At 42.4% G+C, this 21,344-nt stretch overlaps 1 protein-coding gene across 1 annotated transcript in view; it reads left to right on the plus strand.

The window, feature by feature from the left end:
* Positions 1 to 1,683: 1,683 nt before the first annotated feature.
* Positions 1,684 to 21,344, plus strand: part of LOC144782681 (galectin-3-like) — a 92,507-nt gene continuing 72,846 nt past the window's right edge. Inside the window, exon 1 of the mRNA XM_078662020.1 lies at positions 1,684 to 1,705. The gene's annotated coding sequence lies outside the window, so the exon portion shown is untranslated. The remainder of the gene's footprint in view (positions 1,706 to 21,344) is intronic.

Here is a 21,344-nt window from a genome sequence, read left to right on the forward strand (position 1 = left end):
GGTGGAGCATGGGCATTACAGTGCATCCACCCATTTATTTCAAGCAATTCCAGATTCACGAAGGTTTGGAATTCAGTGAAATCAGTACACCTACCACAGAGAGGCGGTATGAGGATACATGTGTTTATTCCTCCTTGTTGCTTCCTCTTTCTGTGTGTAATGTTCTGCATCATGCGTACCCCTTCCTGTTCAAAAAACAAATCCGCTGGTAACACTGGCCCCATGCACCTTGGTGCAAGAGTGCCTGTGTTGGCGCTAGGAAGAGATATTCTGAGAAATAGATACTTTTCAACTCTCTTCAATTCACAAAATGCAGCACAGCAACTTGTCTTGCTGCCCTGTGTTGTGCGAACACTGATAAATACACCCTTACATCTGGTAATTCACAGCTATGATGTAGCTGTGCTTAACAAAAGCTATTACCCACTGTTGTAATATCATAAAGGAAATCCAGGCTGTTCTAACAGGCCTCCATAACATAAAGATATAGGTGGGTAAAAAGTGAATAATGGGCATGTTTTCACATCTGGGTTTCTGAGTGACAAAATAGAGAATTTTTTTATCTATTTGATGTCACTCAAAATTCATTGATAAAAGACATTACTAATATCTCATGTGTGTGATATTGCATCGTTTCCTAATACTCTAAAGTAACTTGTGACTTCCCAACCAAGGGCCTCATTTAGACTTTGGTGGACAGGGTAAAGGCAGTCAGGGGGGGTGGAGGACTTTTGTCCACCACCCTGCCTTTACCCACCCTTTTGTCCACCACCAACCAAGTTTAGAGTTGACCCCTAGTCCTGTGGTGAATTCTTTTGGTTTGCATGAATCACCTTCATGGTGGTTTGTACAAAGCATTACAGTTAGGTGTGCATCTGACATTAGTGATAAACGCTTACACAAAGCCTTTAAAAGGTTTTACTTTTCCAAAAACAAATTCCCCAAAGCAGGAGTTTTTGGGAAAGTAAAACCTAATGGTATCAGCACCATCTGAGTTTTCTCCCATGGTGTGGGAGCATTTGTTTTTATTTTTACAGTCCTTCACTGCCAGGAAATTCCCGGCAGTGGCAGAAAGTAAAATAAAAAAAGAAATCTGACCTTATTCTAAATTTGGCAGACAGTTGAATGGTTTATACTGCCCATAATCCCTCAGTCTGTCTGTGGAAAGTTTACGCTAACAGAGTTCATTTTAATCTGGCTGCCTACACCGGGTAGTCCACCCGACTGAAAATTGGGCAGGCAGACGAGAGTTTGCCGACAGGATAATCCATTGCTACACTCTAAATCGAGCACTATGTTTGACTTTGTAGTCTATAAATACTAATTCTTGCACGCAAACACTTGCAACAATAGAGAACATATCATCCTATAATCTACTGCACTAAAAGAAACCAGATTTCACATATTTATACTACATCACAACCATGTCATCCATGCTCATGTTTTTCATATTGAATCGACAACTGTGAAAGAAATACCTATGCATTAACTACATTTTCAGTATTTTGCATGTGGCCCTAGCACTTTGAGTTCTGTGGCATGCTATCCAGATACTAACGTATACTGTGGCCACTAAAAGTGCTTCATAATTTTTTTTTAACATGTGTTCTTTGGAAGATGATATTTTGCAATATTACTAAGAAAGCATATATTGGTAACTTCTTAATTTGTTTTTAGTTTTACGGGAACGACTGCAGCAATCTTTGTAAGTATAATATCTAATATCTATTGCAAGTTCCACCCCATATGACTTTCTAACTTGTAAAAATATCCTATGGCTATTTATGTATATTTAAAGTTTTTTTTTTTATGAATACGCATGTGTTTTAGCACAAGAGGACTTGCTTAGAGCTGATGTTTCAGGAACAGTTTCGAGCAGTGGCATACCAAATCTTGAGGGGGCTCCTTGCAAATTACTTGAGGGAGGCCCGCCATGCTTCAGACCCTGTTAAAAGATCTCATGCCAGGTGCCAGCCGCCTGTGCACAGTGCCGGATAGGGGCCCCCTAGAGCTCGGGCCCCGCGATCTGCAGTGACTTTTGGAACGCCCAGTGGCGGCTCACAGAGGGAGTGCTGCAGGTGGTGAGGCAGGGGAGGGTTATGGTGGAGGGTAGTGGACTCGGACATACGATGGACAGAAGTAAAGTAAGTAATTAAATAAATAAATAAAGCTATTTACCTTGCGCTCGCTGCACCTGCAACTATTTATTTCATTACTTAATTTACTCCTGTCCGTCGTATATCCGAGTCCACTACCCCCCACCCTGCCCCTCCCTGCCTCACCACCCGCAGCTCTCCCTCTGCGAGCTGCCACTGGTAACACCCCTGGTTTCGAGTGGATATACGTCTAAAACATTGGGGCAGGTTTACAAGAACGGGCACACCTCTGCATATTATCAGAGATGCTTCAGTGAATTTGCATCACGTAAAATAACACTTGTGCTATCATGGATGCATTGCATTTACAATGCGGCGCACCATGGCGCAAGGATAGGCAGATGCATGAAGCATCATTTGGTGTAAAGGCAGCGCATTGTTGGAGTCATGTCGCAAGAACAACGCAACACCAGCAATGGTCTGGAATGCCTTTTCTATCATGCTGCATCACTCCTTACGCCTGCTTCAAGCAGGTGCAAGGTTTTGACGGAGTGGCATCATAGAAGTGATGAGATTAAATCTTGTAGATTTCCCGGTGTCACTTTTACGAGGCTTTCTTACGTCGAAACGCCCACCCTGCATACATTATACCTGCCGCAGGTATAATTAGCGTAGGGCTTTACAACGTGACTCATCTCCCTAGATGCGTCACGTTGTAAATATGTTGCAATGTGGGATATTGTTTACGATGCTGCTGCGTCTCAGAAGTGATGCAACAGCGGCATAAAGTTGTTGCAAGTGGCTTGTAAATATGCCCCCATTGTTCTAATGTTACTAATGTAAAAAATATAGGTGGTGTTGCTATTTTCAAGGTATTCATGCTTTTCTTTGCATACATCTTATGGAAAACATCCAATACCAGATGGGTCCTATCGACTACTGGCAGTACACCCTGATTTTACATGTACATTTTTCCTCATTTTAAATGTGTATCATTAAGTTATATCTGGGTGCTTGGGTAGAGGATCATGTCACTTAACACTCTTACATCATCCTATTTGACTGTGGATATTTATCCAAGTATAACCCCTAACACTCAGAAGCTGTTTAGGGTCAATCCATCCAATATTTTCATGCATAAATGGTACTTGTATTTTAACATTCAATATTAGCAATTCAAGTAGTTTCTTCATATATATTACCATAAAGTCCCAAGGAGATGAGAAGCACTCGCTGGATAGTTTAATAGCAAGTTGACGCCTTTCAGGGTTTGCCTTTCTCAAAACTTACTTCCAGACAAAGCAGCACACAAACGATTACATTTGAAATGTGGGTGGTGTATTCTCATTGGATGGTCAACCGTTGTAAGAGACAGAGGACTGTTATTATCCAAATCTATGAACCAATGTCCATTGCGGCCATTACTGTCTAGTTCACATACGCTGAAACCAAATGGCAACTCCCTTGTTTTGCCGATGTTTCCCCATTGCAGTCTCGATGACAAATACACACTATTACCTGTTAATAGGTGCACAATGATGGGGAGTTCTTAATTTTTTGTTTATTAAACTTTATTTATCTTTTTCAAATAATGTGCATTCCGTTGCTGTTAGCAGCATTTACAGTATAAACATAAAGCAAGCATTTACATGTGGTGTAGGGGCGGCTTGCTCCTCAATGGGGAAGTAAGCAGACATCTATGAGAAATCCTTAGTAGGGTTACAACTTCAATCACCACGTATAAATCTCGTAGTTATACATCATTAACACATGTCTAAGTCTCTTAAAGAAACTCTTAATTGGGACAAAACGTCCGGCCTTAGTAACGCTGTAGCCCAACTATCGCAGCATGCATGCCCCCATATCCTGTCTATCTATTGTCCGTGCCTCTCCAATCACATTCCTGTTCTTCTGGTTGTTGCCCATTTGTATCACTTTCGGTTTCTGCCCTGCTGTGTAGGTAAACCTTAAATGGTCCCCATATGTCACGTGGTCTGCTGCGAATCGGCTTCAAGGCGTTAAATGTGTCTTTCATTGGTATTACAATAGGTCATGTCGGCGTACCACTCCGAGATCATCGGCACCAGGCCTTTCATCCAGCGCATTGGAACTCATCTCTTTGCCCGTAGCATGCCCATTGCCACCAGTCTTCTATATTGTTATGGTCCATCACAGTCTAAGCCCAGTAAGTCTAGCATTGGGGAGTCTAGCACAAACAGTCCCACCATCCCCTGAAGCTCCTGTGTCACTTTTAACCAGAATGCATGTATCTCAGGACAGAACCAAGCAAGATGGCCGAACCCAGCACTCTCAGTGCCACGTCTTACACACTTATCCTCATCTTGCAGGCCATATCGAAATAAGTTGGCTGGGGTATAATATAACTGTTAAGGTATTCAAAGTCCACCAGGTAATGCCTGACATTTTGCGATATGCTCTTAATGATTGAGCAACTGTATGCCCATTGTTTGTCCGTTATTATTCCACCCAGGTCCTTCTGCCATTCCTTTCTATTTGGTGAATCATTACTATGTCGCATAAGTTTATATAGTGTTGAAGTCCCGCGTTTCGGGGAGGTCGTCTGGAGCAAATATGTCAGGGAGGTTATTTCAGGCGGGTTTCCTCTGTCTATCCCCAGCAGACTTCGCAGCGGCTGATGTGCTCAGAAGGCTCAATGACCCCCAATTCCAGCATCTTTTGGACCTCTGTCCTGATGCAGTCCCTGACATGGTCAGGCTGTCTGTAGATGTTATTATTCACAGGCAGACTGTCACCTGTGCCCACTTCATGGGTACACCAGGTGGTTTGACTGGATGTCAGGGAGGCCATATGTCTGTAGTGATTGAGTACTTGCCTGCAATCAGTCTGTTGTAGATCAGTGAGGCTTCCTGTCAAGGCTACTCCATTTACTGATTCATCATCAGGGTGCTGAGAGAGGAGATCAGGGAGAGGGTCACTCTCTTCCTCCAGCCCCTCATCAGTTGTCATGAGCAAGCCAATGTCATCCCCGTCAACAGAAGTTTTCAGGCGGTTCACATGAAGTACCCTATAGGAACTTCTTTAGAGTACCGAGGTCCACCAGGTAGGTGACATCACCTTTATGTTCATGGATGGTGTGAGGGCCAATCCACTTGTCTTAGAGAGCTGCTGGGGCCACAGGCTCCAACAGCCACACTTTCTAGCCTGACTGCTAAACAGTCAAGACAGCCTTTTGGTCATGCCAAACTTTTTGAAGTTCTAGGCTGACCTCCAGATTTTTGCTGGCCTTCTTCATGTACTCAGCCATGCGTGAACGCAGGCCAAGCACATAGTCCATAATGTCTTTATTAGAAGGTTTGAGAGGTTGCTCTCAACCTTCCTTCACTAGACACTAGGGACCCCTAACTGGATGTCCAAACATAAGCTGAAATGGGCTGTAGCCAACCCCATTCTGAGGAACCTCTCTGTATGCAAAGAGAATGCAGGGTAGTAAGACATCCTATTTTCGCCTAAGCTTTTCTGGGAGTCTCATGATCATACCCTTGAGGATCTTGCTGAACCTTTCAACAAGCCCATTGCATTGTGGATGGAGTGTGGAGTTTACTCCACACTCTTTCCACATGGTAGTAATGTAACTCGATGTGAAGTTTGTACCGCTGTCTGTTAAGACCTCCTTCCGGAAGCCCACTGTGTGAACGATTCCCATGACCACGCGAGCTGTGGTAGAACTAAGGGGTATAGCTTCTGGGTACCTAGTAGCTTTGTTCACCACCACTAGAATGTAGCTGTGCCCAAAAGGCAGTTGGAGGGCTCAGGGGACCAACAATGTCAATCACTACCCTCTCAGAGGGGCCCCCAACCACTGGAAGTGGAATTAAGGGGGCCTTTGTGGTGCCACCTGACTTACTACTGGCTTGGCAAGTGGCACAGGAGCGAGAAAACTCCTTTGTGTCTTCAGACACATGGGGCCAATGAAAGTGAGGGACAAGCCTGTCCCAAGTCTTGCTTTGCCCTAAGTGTCCTGCAAGAGGAATATCATGTGCTATGGAGAGGAGGAAACCTCTGGGGTATTACCAACCTCCTGGCAGCCTGAGGCATGGGGTCTCTGCCCTCAGAATACAAGAGTCCATCTTACCAATAGATCCTATGGGACCCACTGATATTCCCTGCTTCCTCAGCAGCAGCTTGCTGTCTAAGGGGTTCAAGAGAGGGCAGGACTGCTGCTCCAAACTCACATCTGTCATGGAAGGGCCCCCTGCCTCCAAGAACTCTGCCTGGTAAGGCCCAAGCTCCTCTTGGGCAGTTTTTTCACAGGATCTAAGACCATCTCCCTCGGAAGACTGGTCTTCACTGAGAGTTTGTGAGGAGGGAAATTCTTTACCCTTCCTGCTCCTTGTTTTGGGAAGCACTTGGTCCATTTTTTCAGGATCCAGTGCTTTTTCAGTGGTGAGCTGTTTGGCCTAAGTCCTGGTGACAAAAACACACTGGCAGAGATGCCCATCATCTCTGCTTGAGTCCTGAACTCCACTTCAAACCAGCCTGAAGTTTCTAAATCATTGCCCATCAAACAATCTACAGGTAGGTCTGGAGATACCACAACCCTTATAGGTCCAGTTACCCCTCTCTAGCTGAGATTCACAACTGCCAAGGAATGGTCAGTCCTGACATTGCTAGCGTTGGTGACTTGGTACACTTGTCCAAGTATGACCTGTCAGGGGCCACAAGTTTCCCTGTCACCATGGTAACACTGGCCACGGTATCCCTATAAGCCATTACTTCCTTTCCATTGATTAAAGGATGTTGTCTGAACTTGCCCAAGGTAGTGGGACTGACTAGTAAGGTGACAAGATCCATCCACTATCACAGACTAACACAGCCTGAGCTGGTGTTATGATTAAGTCAGAACCCATCTGAGTACCCAAGGTTAACCCCACTAATCCCTTGTTTGCTGAACTACCCCTTTAACTTGTGCTAGGGGGAGCAGGTGCCCTAGGAGCAGTGGTAGTAGAAGTAGTATCCTTGTCCTTTGGACAATCAGGATCTTTTGTCCAATGGGTCTTCACCTTACAGAAGTAACACCAAGGTTTCCTTTTGCCTTTTTTGGAATGTTAGGATTCACCCCCAGATGCAGGTTTTTGAGGCCATTGAGAAGACTCTTTCTTATCTTTGGCTTTGTCCCCACCCTTATGCTAAGATTCAGAAGAATCTTGCTTCTTCTGGTCACCTCCATTACCATGGTATTTCTGCTTAACCCTGGTGTGAACCCATTTGATTTCTTGAGAAGAGGTCAGATCCGAGTCCACGAGGTACTGGTGCAAAAGCTGGTTCTGACAAATATTAAGGATCTGCTTCCTCATAATCGAATTGTACAATCCATGGTAGTCCTGTACCTTGCTTCCATGAAGCCAGCCTTCCAGTGCCTTAATAGCACTGTCTACAAAATCTACCCAGTCCTGGGTGTGTGCCTTCTGGGTGTCTCTGAACTTAATCCTGTACTGTTCAGTGGTTAAGCCAAACCCATGTATGAAAGCTCTCTTCAGTGCTGAGTAATTGTCAGCATCCTCTTATCTAACCATGAGGAGTTTAGCTCTACCTTTGTTAGCAAAGGAGAGCCACAAGATAGCTGTCCACTGATCTTGAGGGACCCTATGAAATTTACGGGCCCTCTCCAAACCAGTGTTCCATTTATGGATATAATCTCCCTCCTGGTAAGGAGGGAACGTCTTGTTCAGGTTCCTGTGGTCAAAAGAAGTTTCCCTAACCCTAGGGACACTTGCTGCCACCATGGGACTCTAGTCCCAATTTATTCCCAGCTCTCTGGACTTCTAGGGACTCTTTGTCAAGGGCCCACTGATCTTGTCTGACCCTAAGTCGTGCTTTCTTAAGTTCAAGCAGTTGGTACTCCCTGTCAAAAGAGTTGTCCCTCGTACTAGATATGGAGGTCCCTATAGAATGTCCTGAAGCATTGGATTCTCTAGAGGAGAATCTAGACCTCCTTGGTCTACTCTGGACCCTCCAAGGAAGGGCAGAGGGAGACCCATTTCTGGGGGCACCTGTGTTCCATCTACATTATCCTTTGGGGGATCTGTGTTTTCCAGGTGGGAGTCATGAGACTCCTCCTGGTCAGGTCAGAATTAAGGTCAACAAGAGGGTCCCCTCCAGACCCATCTTCTGTCCCTGGCCCACCCACTCTGTCCTGGTCATCTGACCCACTAGCTTACTGTAGGTCATCCAACAGTATCACATCTAGGAGGCATTGAGTATTAGGGCCTTTCCCTGTCTTTAGCGTCCTAGAGGAACACAGGGTCCTCAGTTCCTGGCATGTAAGGTCACTGTATCTAGAAGGCAGCGAGACACCAGAAACTCCTTTAGAAGACATACTAGGTGTAGTGAGGTGTTTCACCTACCTAACCTAGTGGAAACAACGCTCTGAGGTCAGAGAAAGGGTTGTGCGGATCCATAACTACCCAACTGTAAGTTCAGAAGAACATACTTATTCTAAGCTTGTATTATATGTGCCTTGTATTAGTGATGGGTTTTCAATTAATCCACACCAAGATTATCCGGTAAAATAATGCAGGCTTGAATCCCAACCGCTGCACACCAATGTGAGAGGCTGGCTCAGTATATGATGTACACTGATGTAAGTGAACACCTTGCACTGATCCAGACAACACTTATGGTGATTTTAGTGGTCTTAGACACCCTTAGACAGCACTCTAAGTGGGAGCTGTGGAAAGCAGTGTTCAGGCTTAGTCCAGAGGGAGCGTAAAGCAGCTTGTTTTACCAGAACATAATCATATAGGTATAGATTGAGTGTATAAAAATATGTATTTATTACAAGACACTCACTAACACATACAGATATCTCTTAGCCGGAGATATACACAATGCACACAACACTTTTCAATAGAAACAGGTAAGTACCACAGAATACACAGCGGTCCCCAGGGGGTGACCAGACCATATACTAAAATAGTGGTCTGTCAACCACGGCTCGAGTCAAGAGGTCGTAGAAGTGCCGGGGACCCAAGGAACAACCCAAGGTGAGTATCTACGAGCCCCACAGAGGTTGTGTGCAGTGTAGGGACAAGACAGTGTTCTCCTTACAAATCAACTTGTAAGTCACAGTTGCAATTTTAAAGAAACAGGACCCTTCCCAGTGGACCCTGAAGAAACCCCATGCAATACAAGAAGTTGGAGAGCCATCCCACCTGAGGATACCTTTGGAACAAGGATACCTGCACCAGGGAAGCTGGGTACATAGGTGTGAAGTGGCATCGGAAATCGTTGTCGAACTCAATGGGTGACTTCAGAATGATGCCGCTACTCGAGAAGGTGAAAGTGTCCAGTGGAACCCAAAGGTGGATTCAAGATGGGAAGAAACTGCAATCAGAGTCTATGCCACTGAGGAGCGACCAGGAGGCACGGAAGACGAATGCCCACAGATGTCAGGGGTTGCAGGAGAGCAGACGGTGACCTTGGAACTGCAGCTGTGTGGACCAGGTGATGCTGTGGAAGACTAGGAGCTGTACATGAGCTGTCCCATGTCGGGAGTTGAGGGGTTGGTGTCCAATGGGAGCACCAACAATCCTTGGCAACTGCAACCAACGTGGAAGTGGAGAAAGGTGCAATGTCGGGACCAGCAAGGTCCAGGAGACTCACCACCATCAGGGGAGTTAGGGCAGGCCTCGAGCAATCAGGGAAGCCCAAAATAATTCAAATGTGACCCTCGTGAGGACCCCCAGGCCAGAAGCAATGGAGTCGCAAGAGGAGCTCAAGCAGCTACCAAAGAAGCAGGTCCATGGTACAAGCAATGTGGTGTGGTCGAAGATTCTGGTCACTGGAGATGCTTGAGGTAGGGGCTACTTAGAGCCTGATGATCTTGATGGAAGCAAGCCAACAAGCCTTTGCAACAGTAAGTCAACATGGTACACATGGGTTTGGCTCCTGTGGCTATGACAAGTGATACTGACCTCAAACTTGGTGAGAGGACAGGGTAGGCCTCGAGGGATGTGAAGAACCACCACCTGTGGTGCTGGGTCTTTCGTAACCCATGGGAGCCCAGAAGCAGCAGACTGGTCAGCTTAGTTGCGGTGCCTACAGATGCAGGGAAGTGACTCCTTCACTTCAAGAGAGATAACCTCAGGTGTCTTGGATGCTCACAGACTTTGGAAGTTTTCCTCTATGGAGCACAGGCATGAATGTTGCAGCACACAAGCAGGGAAAAGAGATCAGGAGCAGCAGGAGTCTTCCCGGTTGCAGCCTTGATGCCCAGAGAAAAGTCCAGTGAAGTCCAGAGTGCCCAGATGGTCGAAGTTGAAGTGGTGTCTGATTGCATTGTGTCCCAAGATGAATCTAGGGACCCACCCGCAGGTAAATCCTTAAATACCCTAAGGAAAGGGTTGGGACAATCCAGGTATCCCTCCCAAAGGAGGGCTGGACAAGGGGGAAGATACTCCCCTGTCATTTGTCCAGTTTCATGCCAGAGCGGGAGACAACGGCTTCATGAACTGGTTTGAACTGGACTATGCATAGAGGGCACCGAATGTGCCCTGTATGCAGACTATGTGGTGCTCACACCCTGTCACAATACACTAAACCCTGTCTGGGAGGTGGTTACCTCCCTGTGACAGGATGCCTATTGTTCTACCTTCCCCTGCTCGAGCTTGGCTCAGCAGCAGGAGGGCAGAATCATGTCTCTGGTCTGCAGCAGCCATGTTGTGTTGTCCGCATCTAGAAGACTGGTACCAGGAGCACGGAGGGTCTTTACAGTGCTTGAAATAATACCTCCCAATTCCTGTGGGGGTATGATTCCAACATGTTTGATACCAAACATGACAGGGTTTGTTACAGCTAGTTTCAAGATGGCCATTGTGTAATGACGTGGCGCCCCTATATGTTATATGTCTGTCTCACTTACTACCCGGGAGAATGGACTCCGTAGGCTGTATGGGTGTCCTGCTCATGCAAGGGCACCCTCACACTTAGAACCAAGCACCCTACCTTTAGGATTGAAAAGGCCTGCTGTAGGGGTGACTTATAGGTTTTAAGTGCAGTGACCCTTAATATAGGAAAACCTATATATTTCATAAGTGGTATTAGCAACAGCTTACACAGGCTGCAATGGCAGGCCTGTTGTGATAGTTTGAATGGTCTCCCATAGGTGGCATATTAGATGCTTCAGCCTATGGGGGACCTCTGGGGTGCCTATGCCCTGTGTACCTTAGTACCACATAGTAGGGACTTATAAGGGTACCCCAGTATCCATTCTGGGGTGTATCTAAGGATAAGTATGTATGTATGTATATATATATATATATATATATATATATATATATATATATATATATATATATATATATATATATATATATATATTTATAAATGTATATATATATATATATATATATATATATATATATATATATATATATAATTATTGCTTGATTAATACAAATAATTGCAATCAAAGCATCTTCATATCAAATCCTATTTACAAACAGTACCACATATACTATTTAAAAATGTGCCAATACAATCATAATAATATCCACACAAAAACACACAAATCAAATCACCGTACATCAATAATTACAACAACATAGTATTGCACATTTGACAGTGTGCACAACATACTAATTCTCTGTATCTAGCAACAAGAATCAAGTACATAAAAAAAATACGTCACTAGTTTCTACAGCAGATTATTACACATGTGGCATTTTAAAGTGCTAACGTGCAGTAATTGCAACGTCCATCATATTAAAACAATGATAAAGTGCGTCAGAAGTTACTTTAACTGTGAAACTTCTATTGTTACATTTCTAGTTATCAACCTAGCAGCATAATCACTAAGATATACAGGATACAAGCAGTATATAAACTATTAGGTTCCAGAGCCATTAAAATAATGAAGCTCAACCTTATTATATCAGACATTTTTCAACCCTACTTAAAACTTTTACCAATTGACATATTAACTGAATCGATTCTCCCGAAGCCACATAGTCGATTCTCCCAAAGCCACATAGTCTACAATTAGAGTCTGGCCACTGCTTGATCCATGATTGCGTGCCTTCTTTTGTTGGATTTTTTCCCATACGTAACCTTAAAAAATATTTTGAAACTTTGCTGAAAAATAAGCAGTCAAATATTGCTGAATGCGTAGGGATTGGTATGAATTAATCACATACCATGCATAATTTTTCCCTACTAATGCATTTTTGGCCAGCTTGAGTGATTCAGCTTTAATAAGTTTTATTTTTAAATTAACTTATAATTGTGCATTTTCGGGTCTTTCAGTGCAATTTGCAGACCAATATCCCTTAGGGATGTTAAAATATAAGATCTCCATTTAGCAGCATAGGCAGACTTATCTATTTCTAACCAACAAATGTTCCCTAAGGATGCAGGGGCTGATAAAGACAAAGAAACCATTTCAGAAAAGCTCCTTTTGATACCAGGCACTGTCTCTTGAGACCAAACTCTAATCTTATTCCCGCCCGTCATACTGAATTCGCAATCCCAAAAGTTGCTTAAAAGACCTTGATTACCATTAGATCCAGGACCTTTGCATCTTTCCCTCTAGTAATGGGTGAGCCAAATATGAGGGTTTGTTGTAATTTAGCTGTGATTACTTTAAGAATAAAGTCATATGATTGACGATTCAGTGATTTTTTCAAACATTTAAAAGCATGAATCAAGGTCTCAGTTTTGGCCCTTATGTCCTTAGTTACCATAACAATTTAGGGAAGAAAGCAGAGAGACTGGGGTCCTGATTAGCTGGATCCCAGTAAGACTAGTCAGAAACAGCATTATATCAATCAAAAAGTGGGGGTAACCATAGAAGCAGGTCCTACTTTCCTTCAACTACCAAGCTCGACTTTCCACTTTCAATACTGTCTACATCACCATCAAGTGGCCAGATGTGAAGCGTTAGGTGAAAGGTTTATACATGGACATTGGGAGTTTCCTGTCAAATTTCAGTGTCAGGATAAGGATCCTGGCGTTTTTCTCAGTAGTTCCGACTGTGATAAAACCTTGAGTGGGTCACTAGTATGCAAAGATGTTTCATTGCATGGAGCATGTAAGGCGTCCATGGCAAACTAGTCTTGCTACTTGTAAGGATCTCCTGCAGCCATGATACGTCTGACTTCCAGATTACTCTTGAATGGGAGTTACCTGATGTTGAACAATCAAGGTTGCTATGGGATAAAACCAGAGGTTGCCTATGTGGTGACTGTGTCTTCCATTGTTACTTTTTATTACTTGTTGTACACAAGTCCTGTTTTCGCCTGCCCGTACAGTTAGGAAGGATTCTCTGTGGCCTTCAATTAATCTTACCAATGTGAGTTTTGTTGCAGTGAAAGCCTTATTATTTGAAAAAGAGGTGCCTTAACTTCGGCCAAGGAAACGTTTGACTTCATACCAACTTCCCACGACATTTTGGGAAACTGGTACATTGTATTTTTAACATGTTATGTTTGTCATGTTAGTAGGTATTTATAGCATGCACAGCTACTCCAGGGAGTGTCCTAGCGCTATGAAAAAACCTTGCAACACAGAACAAAGTACACCAACATGGGAGCTACTGTTTAAAAAGCCAAATTTTTTAATTGTCTCCTGAAAGTGAAGAGATCCTGGACCTGTCTGAGAAAGAGGGGCAGGCTATTCCAAAGGCGTGAAGCCACCACTTGAAAAGAGCTACCCCCTATCCGGGAGAGCCGTATCCTAGGGGTAATGGTCAGAAACTGGGCAGAAGACCTCAGGGTTCGGCGTGGAGTATAGTGCTGGAGTCTTTCCCCAAGATATGGGGCACCTATTTTATGGAAGGCTTTAAAAACCAGCACTAACGCTTTAAAATGAATGCTCTTCCGCACCGGAAGCCAGTGTAAGGAAGACAGAAGAGTAAGTGTTCTCGGCCCAGCCAAAAGAATGGCTCTGGCTGCCACATTCTGGATCACCTACATGTCTAGTACGACTGGAATAGCTGAGTTTTTCAGATGCATAGGCTCTGGGTTGGTTAGCACCTTACAGATGGGGTTTGGAGTTATTCCATCTTTTATCCAGTCCGTCTTTGGGGGCATCTTTGGAGGTCTTCCTCTGGATCTGCTCCTAATTGCAGGGATATTGCTTTTAAAATTTTTGCTCTGCAATGGATCTCCTATTTCAAGATTGAATGGAGCTGGCACTGCCCCGCGTCCTGTTGTGCCCTGAACGCATGGTGCATTGCTTTGGTGCACCTTTGCTTTGGGAACTGGATGAGCGTTGGTTCCTGTCATTATGGCCTGTATGGCTTAATTGCATGAACCTCATGTTCTGCTGTCTTCTGCACACTTACAAGTATGCCCTGGACCTGTGCTTGGGGTCGCAATTGGTTACTGAAGACCCATTTGTATAGCTGTTCCTTGAGCATTCCGTTGGTCCTGGCCATGTTCTATGAGCCTCCCTGGATTGCTTCTGCACCTAGCAGTTTGAATCTTGGCTCTGTCTAGCCAGAACACTAATTGGTTGTTTCGTTCCTGCAGCGGTTCCTGCGGGGTGAATTGGAACATACTTGCTTTGTCAATTTCCTCCAAGGTGTGCCTCTGGGGTCATCGTCTGCAGACACTGGGAACAGAAATGTTTAGTCTATCACTCGGGACACAAACATCGGACTCTTCTGTGTAGTGGGAACTTTTTATTTGGCCTGCTTTTTAACTACCACATTTTTATTCAATTGCCATGCATTTTATGACTTTTAGATTTGTTTGCTTTATTTATGCTCTCTGCAAATAGCATGAATACCTGTTTTTAAGTGCTTTTTATGCTTATTTTTATGTTTCATTTTTAGCAATTTCTTTTAGATATGCGGCTGCATTTTTAGTAATGGAATCTGTTGCTTTAGATAGCTTCTTTGTCGACTTATGTCCTAGGAGTGGGTGATTTTTTCCCATTTTTACATATATACGGCTCCTTCCCAAAGTTGCCTTCATTTTCCATGAGATTTTCCACATCATCTTTTGACACACATTTGCATTTGTGACACTTTGGGTTTGTTTTCTGGAAGCACTGACTTTGCATACACAAATCATCTTTGCAGGATCAATATCATATTGCCATGGCATTATGTACAAGGCCTGCACGTACATTATGAAAATGTATTTGTTATTTATGCCCATATGGTGACAAAGCGATCTGTAGAATACACACAATGGCAGCCTGATCACAATTTCAGCCAAGGCAAGGATACCTTTTTCCATAAATAAAAATCTGTTTCCGGGTACAATCACAGTTGTCCTACATCCCTACCCACTGGGTAATGGGATTGAATCATCCAATATTTACTATACGCAGATGATCTGGTGCTCATAAGTCAAACGCAAGTGGGTCTACAACATCTATTAGACGCCTCTCAATTATATTCTGCTGAAAATGGCATGACCATTAATTTGGACAAATCTAAGATCTTGACCTTAAATTCAAACTAGCAGCAGGAGGGTGCACAACTGATATCTAGCTAAGTTGCCACTGGAGAGAGTTAATGACTACAAATATCTGGGAGTGATATTGGATGGTAAAGGCTCCTTCGCACAACAAAAGGAAGCATTAAGCAAGAGAGGGACTGCATTAACACAAGTTGTCAAAAACATAAAGAAGACTATAACTACTTCAAACTTCACCCCACTTCTTCAGGTCATTCAGGCCAAATTGGTCTCAACAGAATCTGTGGGAGACTGCAGCCTCTCATCAATGTTATAAACGGCTAATAAATAAAACAATGAAACAAGCCTCCCTGACAAAAGTCAAGGCAACATTGGCAGGCAGATCTCACGGATAGATTGTACTACACAGCTTCACCAGGGCTGCACTGCAACCTTATCTGAAGACGGAATTCACCAAGTTGGTGAACAAGAGATACTTACACAACCGCATAGGGGTCCTTCCATTGCTTGTTACATCTTCCTCCCTGGGAAAGAAGTCCAGTGGTAACATCGTGCAGGCTGTTTGGTCAGGGCAGGGAAGACCTGCTGCATTTGCGAAGATCTCTTGTCTGACCCGAAGAGCACCCGCTCTTTAATGCTGGAGGTATACGTAGCTGCAGATAGGCGGTCATGGCAGGCTTTGTGGCAGAGGCCTTGGAACTTAATTGTGGGCTGGTAAAGTGTTTGAAGCTAGTGGAAAAGAAACAAAAAGCTCAAGGGAAGGAGGCATAAAATTTAGGGGTGCAAATTGAAGCACTTTAGTTTAGCCTGGACCAAAAGGCCAAATTTGTGAGATTATGGAATTTTGTACGTGATGTTATTTGCTCTTAGCTTTATTTATGGAATTATATGTCATACATTTTAATACAGGTTGCACACAGTCACTTTAATATTGGTTTGGGCCTCACGCAATATTGATGGGCTGGTGTTCATATTATTCAGCCTACTCCATACTTGTTTTAATATATAATGTCTTTTCATTCTCTCTTTACTTGTTTTTCATGCTGAAACTGTAGCTCCACAGTAATGACGATTGTTTAGAAAAATATTTAAAGGCGATGATTATAACTGTTGATGGTGGGAAACAAATTCTGTTGGGTCTGCAGGACTAGATTAACCACTCTAGTTGAAGGCTCATGGACATTTACGGCTGATATGATTTTAGCAAATTTCATTTTACAGCCTGGTTTGTGTGTTTTAACTTGATTGATTCTTACTGTCTGCAGCTCTGCTTTTTTTTAAATTAATTTTTATGGTATGGTTCTTATGGTTTTATTGTATGATGTTGCAATGGTTTTAATAAACCTAGCAAGATAATTAATTGATTAAACTTGAAACAATAGTAGGGAGAAGGAGATTAAGGTGTGATCAGTAATCGTAATACATTTTTTGGATGAGTTGGTTATTTTATTACCTAAGTGTCTAGAGGCCAAAAGATAGTCAATCCTAGAAAAGTTTAGTGGTAGTGAAAAAGGATTTCAACATGTGAAAAGATTTATTGGGCCTAAGTTTGGAAACAGATGAATGGTCTAATATGGTCTCACAAATCAGATTAAAGTCTCCTTCCATTATCAAAGGAGCATTGTCAAGTTTAACAGTATCTGTAGTGAAATTTTTTCAGAAGGAAGGATCATCAATGTGGGAGAATAAATATTTTTCAAGTTAAGAACATAGTTAACAACTTTAAATTGTGCATATACAAATCTACCATCTGAGTCTGTAACAATTGTACTTGCGATATGAATAAAAAAAGAATTGCCACACCATTTTTCCACACCTCAGCTGGTGATTTAACAATATTACCAATCCATCCCTTAGACATATATTGTAAAATGTTATCACTTATGTGTGTTTCTTGCAGAAAACTTTTATCAGCATCAAACTTTTAAAGATATTTTATTATTTTACACCTCTCGACTGGATGTTGAAGACCTTTAACATTTAGAGAAATAATATTTAGCTTTTGTTGGTGAGCAATAGATGTAAATAAAGAGACAGGAAAGAAAAGAAATAAGTAGAAGAACAAACAGCCCATAAAACACAAGACAAACAAAACAAAGAAAGGTCAAACAAGAAGACCACATATTATTAATTGAGTAGTTGAGACGAAGGCGCGAAACAAGACAAAATATACTGCATATACCTGGTATAATGAACAAAGAAATACAATACAGTAACCAGCAGAGTCTGAGAGCTGCGACTCCATAGCAGTGGGATTGTGTTGATTAAGTTATGTGGTCAGTTCTCCAGGGAAAGAAAAGGTTTTAGAGACATCAATTTTTCCGAATATGTATTGCAGATGGATCAAAAAGACTATATTTATAGCTTTCATCGTTTAGTCGAGGTCTAAGTTACGAGAAGTGGTGATATATTTTCACAGTCTCTTTCTGCCTTCAATAGAGTGCTGTGATTTCTCTCACGACCTCTTTGCTAAGGAGGAGATGGTAATGCCGAAGAACTTTAAATATAATTTGTTTTGGTTTGGTTTGATGTGGTTTACTGTGAGAAGGGATACAGTGCGCCTTATCAATTTCAAGTTGTTGTGGAAATTTTACAATATTAATTTAATAATAAAGTTGAGGGGGAGTGGATTCCAGATCGACCCTACAGCTTTGACCTTCAACATTCTTATGGACATTAAAAATGCATAGGTTTTACTGGCGATTTCTGTCCCAAATCTATAATGGAGAAATCTTGTGGACTAGAGGAGTTATTACAGAAATTGCTTTTAAGTTATCCCCTATTTTTATCTCGGTGTCTGAGATTTTCATGGAAAGAGATGCAATGTCTCTGGGGATATGTTTAATATCCAAGCAAATAGCGCCTGTATTAAGGTGAATCACTTGGAAGATTTTTGTCAAATATACTTCTTACGATTCAACAACTTTAGCTTTGGCTGGTGGAGGCGAAGCAGTTTGTTTTCTATAATTAGTATGAGCTGATAATGCTTTCACTTCCATTGTATTGATCGCAAAATATAAATTGTGAATACAATAGTTGGTAGCGTTGATAAGAGAAAATATAGGTAAGTAACACCAGTTAGAACAATCAGGATGAACTGGACAAATAGTAAGTGCTTGCAATGTCCAGAGTGTTAATATGATTAGACAAGTGAACAGGTTTTAAATATAGTGAAAGTAGTGGTATGTATTTTTATAATGAAGTTGCATTTGTCAGCAGGCAGTCTGAGAGGAAAATATTTGGGATGAAACCAAGTTTGCCAAAACCAGTCTTCAAACACACTGACTATCAAAGAAAGTCCCTTTAAATAGGGTAAGAGGCAATCCCTTTAAAAAGGCAGAGATGGGCATAACTGAAAAAGTCAGAGGCTGTTACTCACTCTCTTCATGAAAAGGTAGGTCTCTGTGTGAGGAGGTCGAAGGAACTCTTGAAATGAGCCTCACTGCAGCAAGTAAGCGCCAAAGCAATGTAAAATCTCACAGTTTGATTCGCACCACCATCTTACATAAATTAGAGAAATGTGAAAATTCTCCTCAGCCTCATTGAAATTATCGTCGTCTGGCAGACATGTAAGAAAGCTCAAGGCACAGCCGCCATCTTCCAGTGTGCGTTACCAACTCCCCCCACACTTAAATGGATTTGGGCATCTACATACTATAGCTGAATTGTATTCTTCCAAAACCTGAACACTAGACCAGCCTAATCTAGATAGTACTACTCAATCCAATTCAATTCAATTGATCTTTATTTCAGCACTACATGGCCATAAAAGATTTGCACAGCAAACACATTTCCTTTATAAAATACATGTCAACCCCATTTTTAAAACAACTAACAATTATGGCTGATAAAATCAAAACAGTTTTTTTTTGTTTTTAAACAGACAAGTGTAAAACATTGTAGCATACCTAGCTAGTGAAACATTTTGACAAGGAGCTGAAAAAGTTACCATAAAAATACACACAATCAAACCACTGAACAAAATAAAACCAAGTGAACAAGTGGTATACGACTTTGTCTTTATAGCTTTAAGCCTTTTTTCCTGCGTACAAAGTGGGTGGAAAGCAAAAATCTGCTGACACTAAATGCTATTGTTCGGGTTGTATCAGATTTGATCATTCTTAGTGCCATCTTGCATGACCTTATTCCCAAAAAATTGCATAAAGGTTTGATCCACTTTCTTCTGGCCGACACATAGGCTGGGCAGAAGAAAAGGATGTGCTGGTCATCCTCCTTGAGATTACCCTCGCACATAGCACATGTTTCGCTGATTGTTGAATCATCAACAACATTGCCCCTTCTAGACCAGCGTGCCAGAGTTGAATTGGTCAAAAGGTTACCATATCTTAATTTCATAAAAAAGGGTTTTAGCTAGCGGGGGCTCAACTTCATCTAGGAAATTCTCAAAAAGAGGCTCATCCTTAAAGCTTAGGAAGTTGTTTACTAAGGTCCCACCACTATTTCCATTGGTCATTTGGTTAATATTAAAACCCCAAAAGGCCATTTTCACCATTTATTTAGAGTTATACGGTAACCTTTCCGGATTCTCCCAAAATTGAGATAAACCTATCTTAGTTAACCACAATCAAACATTGGAATTAGATACATCCATACCCATTACCTCTTTCATCCCATTCCTATAGTCAAGCAATTCTGGTGTTTGCCAAAGTCTCACCCAGAACATTAGTGGCCGAACAATCGTGTGATGGTTGGTTCTTTTAACATTTAGGTCCAACTGTAGTGGCACTAAAGGAGTGCCTTTTGGGGCCCTTACAAGGCTTCTCATGAATTTGTTCTCCATGATTGTAAAAACATTCTTTGACATTGGCCCCCAAATCTCAGCACCATAAAGGGCTGCCGATTGGACTTTAAATTTAAATAGCTCCAATGCTGGTGACACAGCTTTGCTAATGCTTGCACCCTGCTTTTTTAAGATGGGTATAGTGTTCTGTGTAAATATTAGCTTGCTTTTCTCAATTTGGGGCCTCCACGTGAAATTAGAGTCAAGGGTAACCCCCAGATAGGAAAAGTTTTGGACCGATTCCAATTTTTGGCCGTTTAATGTTAGGTAACCTTTTTGTGGTTTGATAGGGTTTAGGGCCATACATTTAGTTTTTTTGGCATTCATTGCTAAACCTTTCCTATTACAATAGTCACTAAATGAATGGAGTAGTGCCTATAGGCCTTTCTTAGTTTGAGAAATTAAAATGGTATCATCCGCGAAAAAATACGCGGGTACCTTTTCCCCATTTAATTTTGGGGAGTCGTTTTTACAGCCCTCTAAGTGTGCAGGAATATCGTTCACAAAAATGGGAAAATAAAGTAGGGGCCAAGACGCAGCCTTGGCGAAAGCCACGCTCAATAGGTATATTCTGGGTTAGTTCCCCATTTGGGCCCCATCTTACTTGGGCAACATTCTTGGCATGCAGCCCAATTATCTGTACCAACAGGCTGCTGGGTAGCCCTGCCATATGGAGGGACCTCCATAAAAGATCTCGTGGCACTAGATCGAAAGCTGCTCTAAGATCTACAAAAGCAACGTATATGTGTCCCTTTTTAATGTGAACATATTTCCAATAAAGGCAACAAAATCTTAAAACTTGGTCGATGGTGCTCACTTTGTTCCTAAACCCAGCTTGAAACTTCGTGAGGACCGAGTTATCTTCCAACCACAAGTTTACACGTGTTAAAATATGCCTTGAATAGATTTTCTGAAGAATATCCATCAGGCTAATTGGTCGATAATTTGAGGGTTTCGACCGATCGCCCTTTTTAAAAATTAAAACAATCTCAGCTCCCCACCAACTTTCTGGGAAATCTACACTACAAGACAGCATATTGC

This window comes from Lissotriton helveticus, chromosome 9 (genome assembly GCF_964261635.1).
Source record: "Lissotriton helveticus chromosome 9, aLisHel1.1, whole genome shotgun sequence".
Classification (NCBI taxonomy): domain Eukaryota; kingdom Metazoa; phylum Chordata; class Amphibia; order Caudata; family Salamandridae; genus Lissotriton; species Lissotriton helveticus.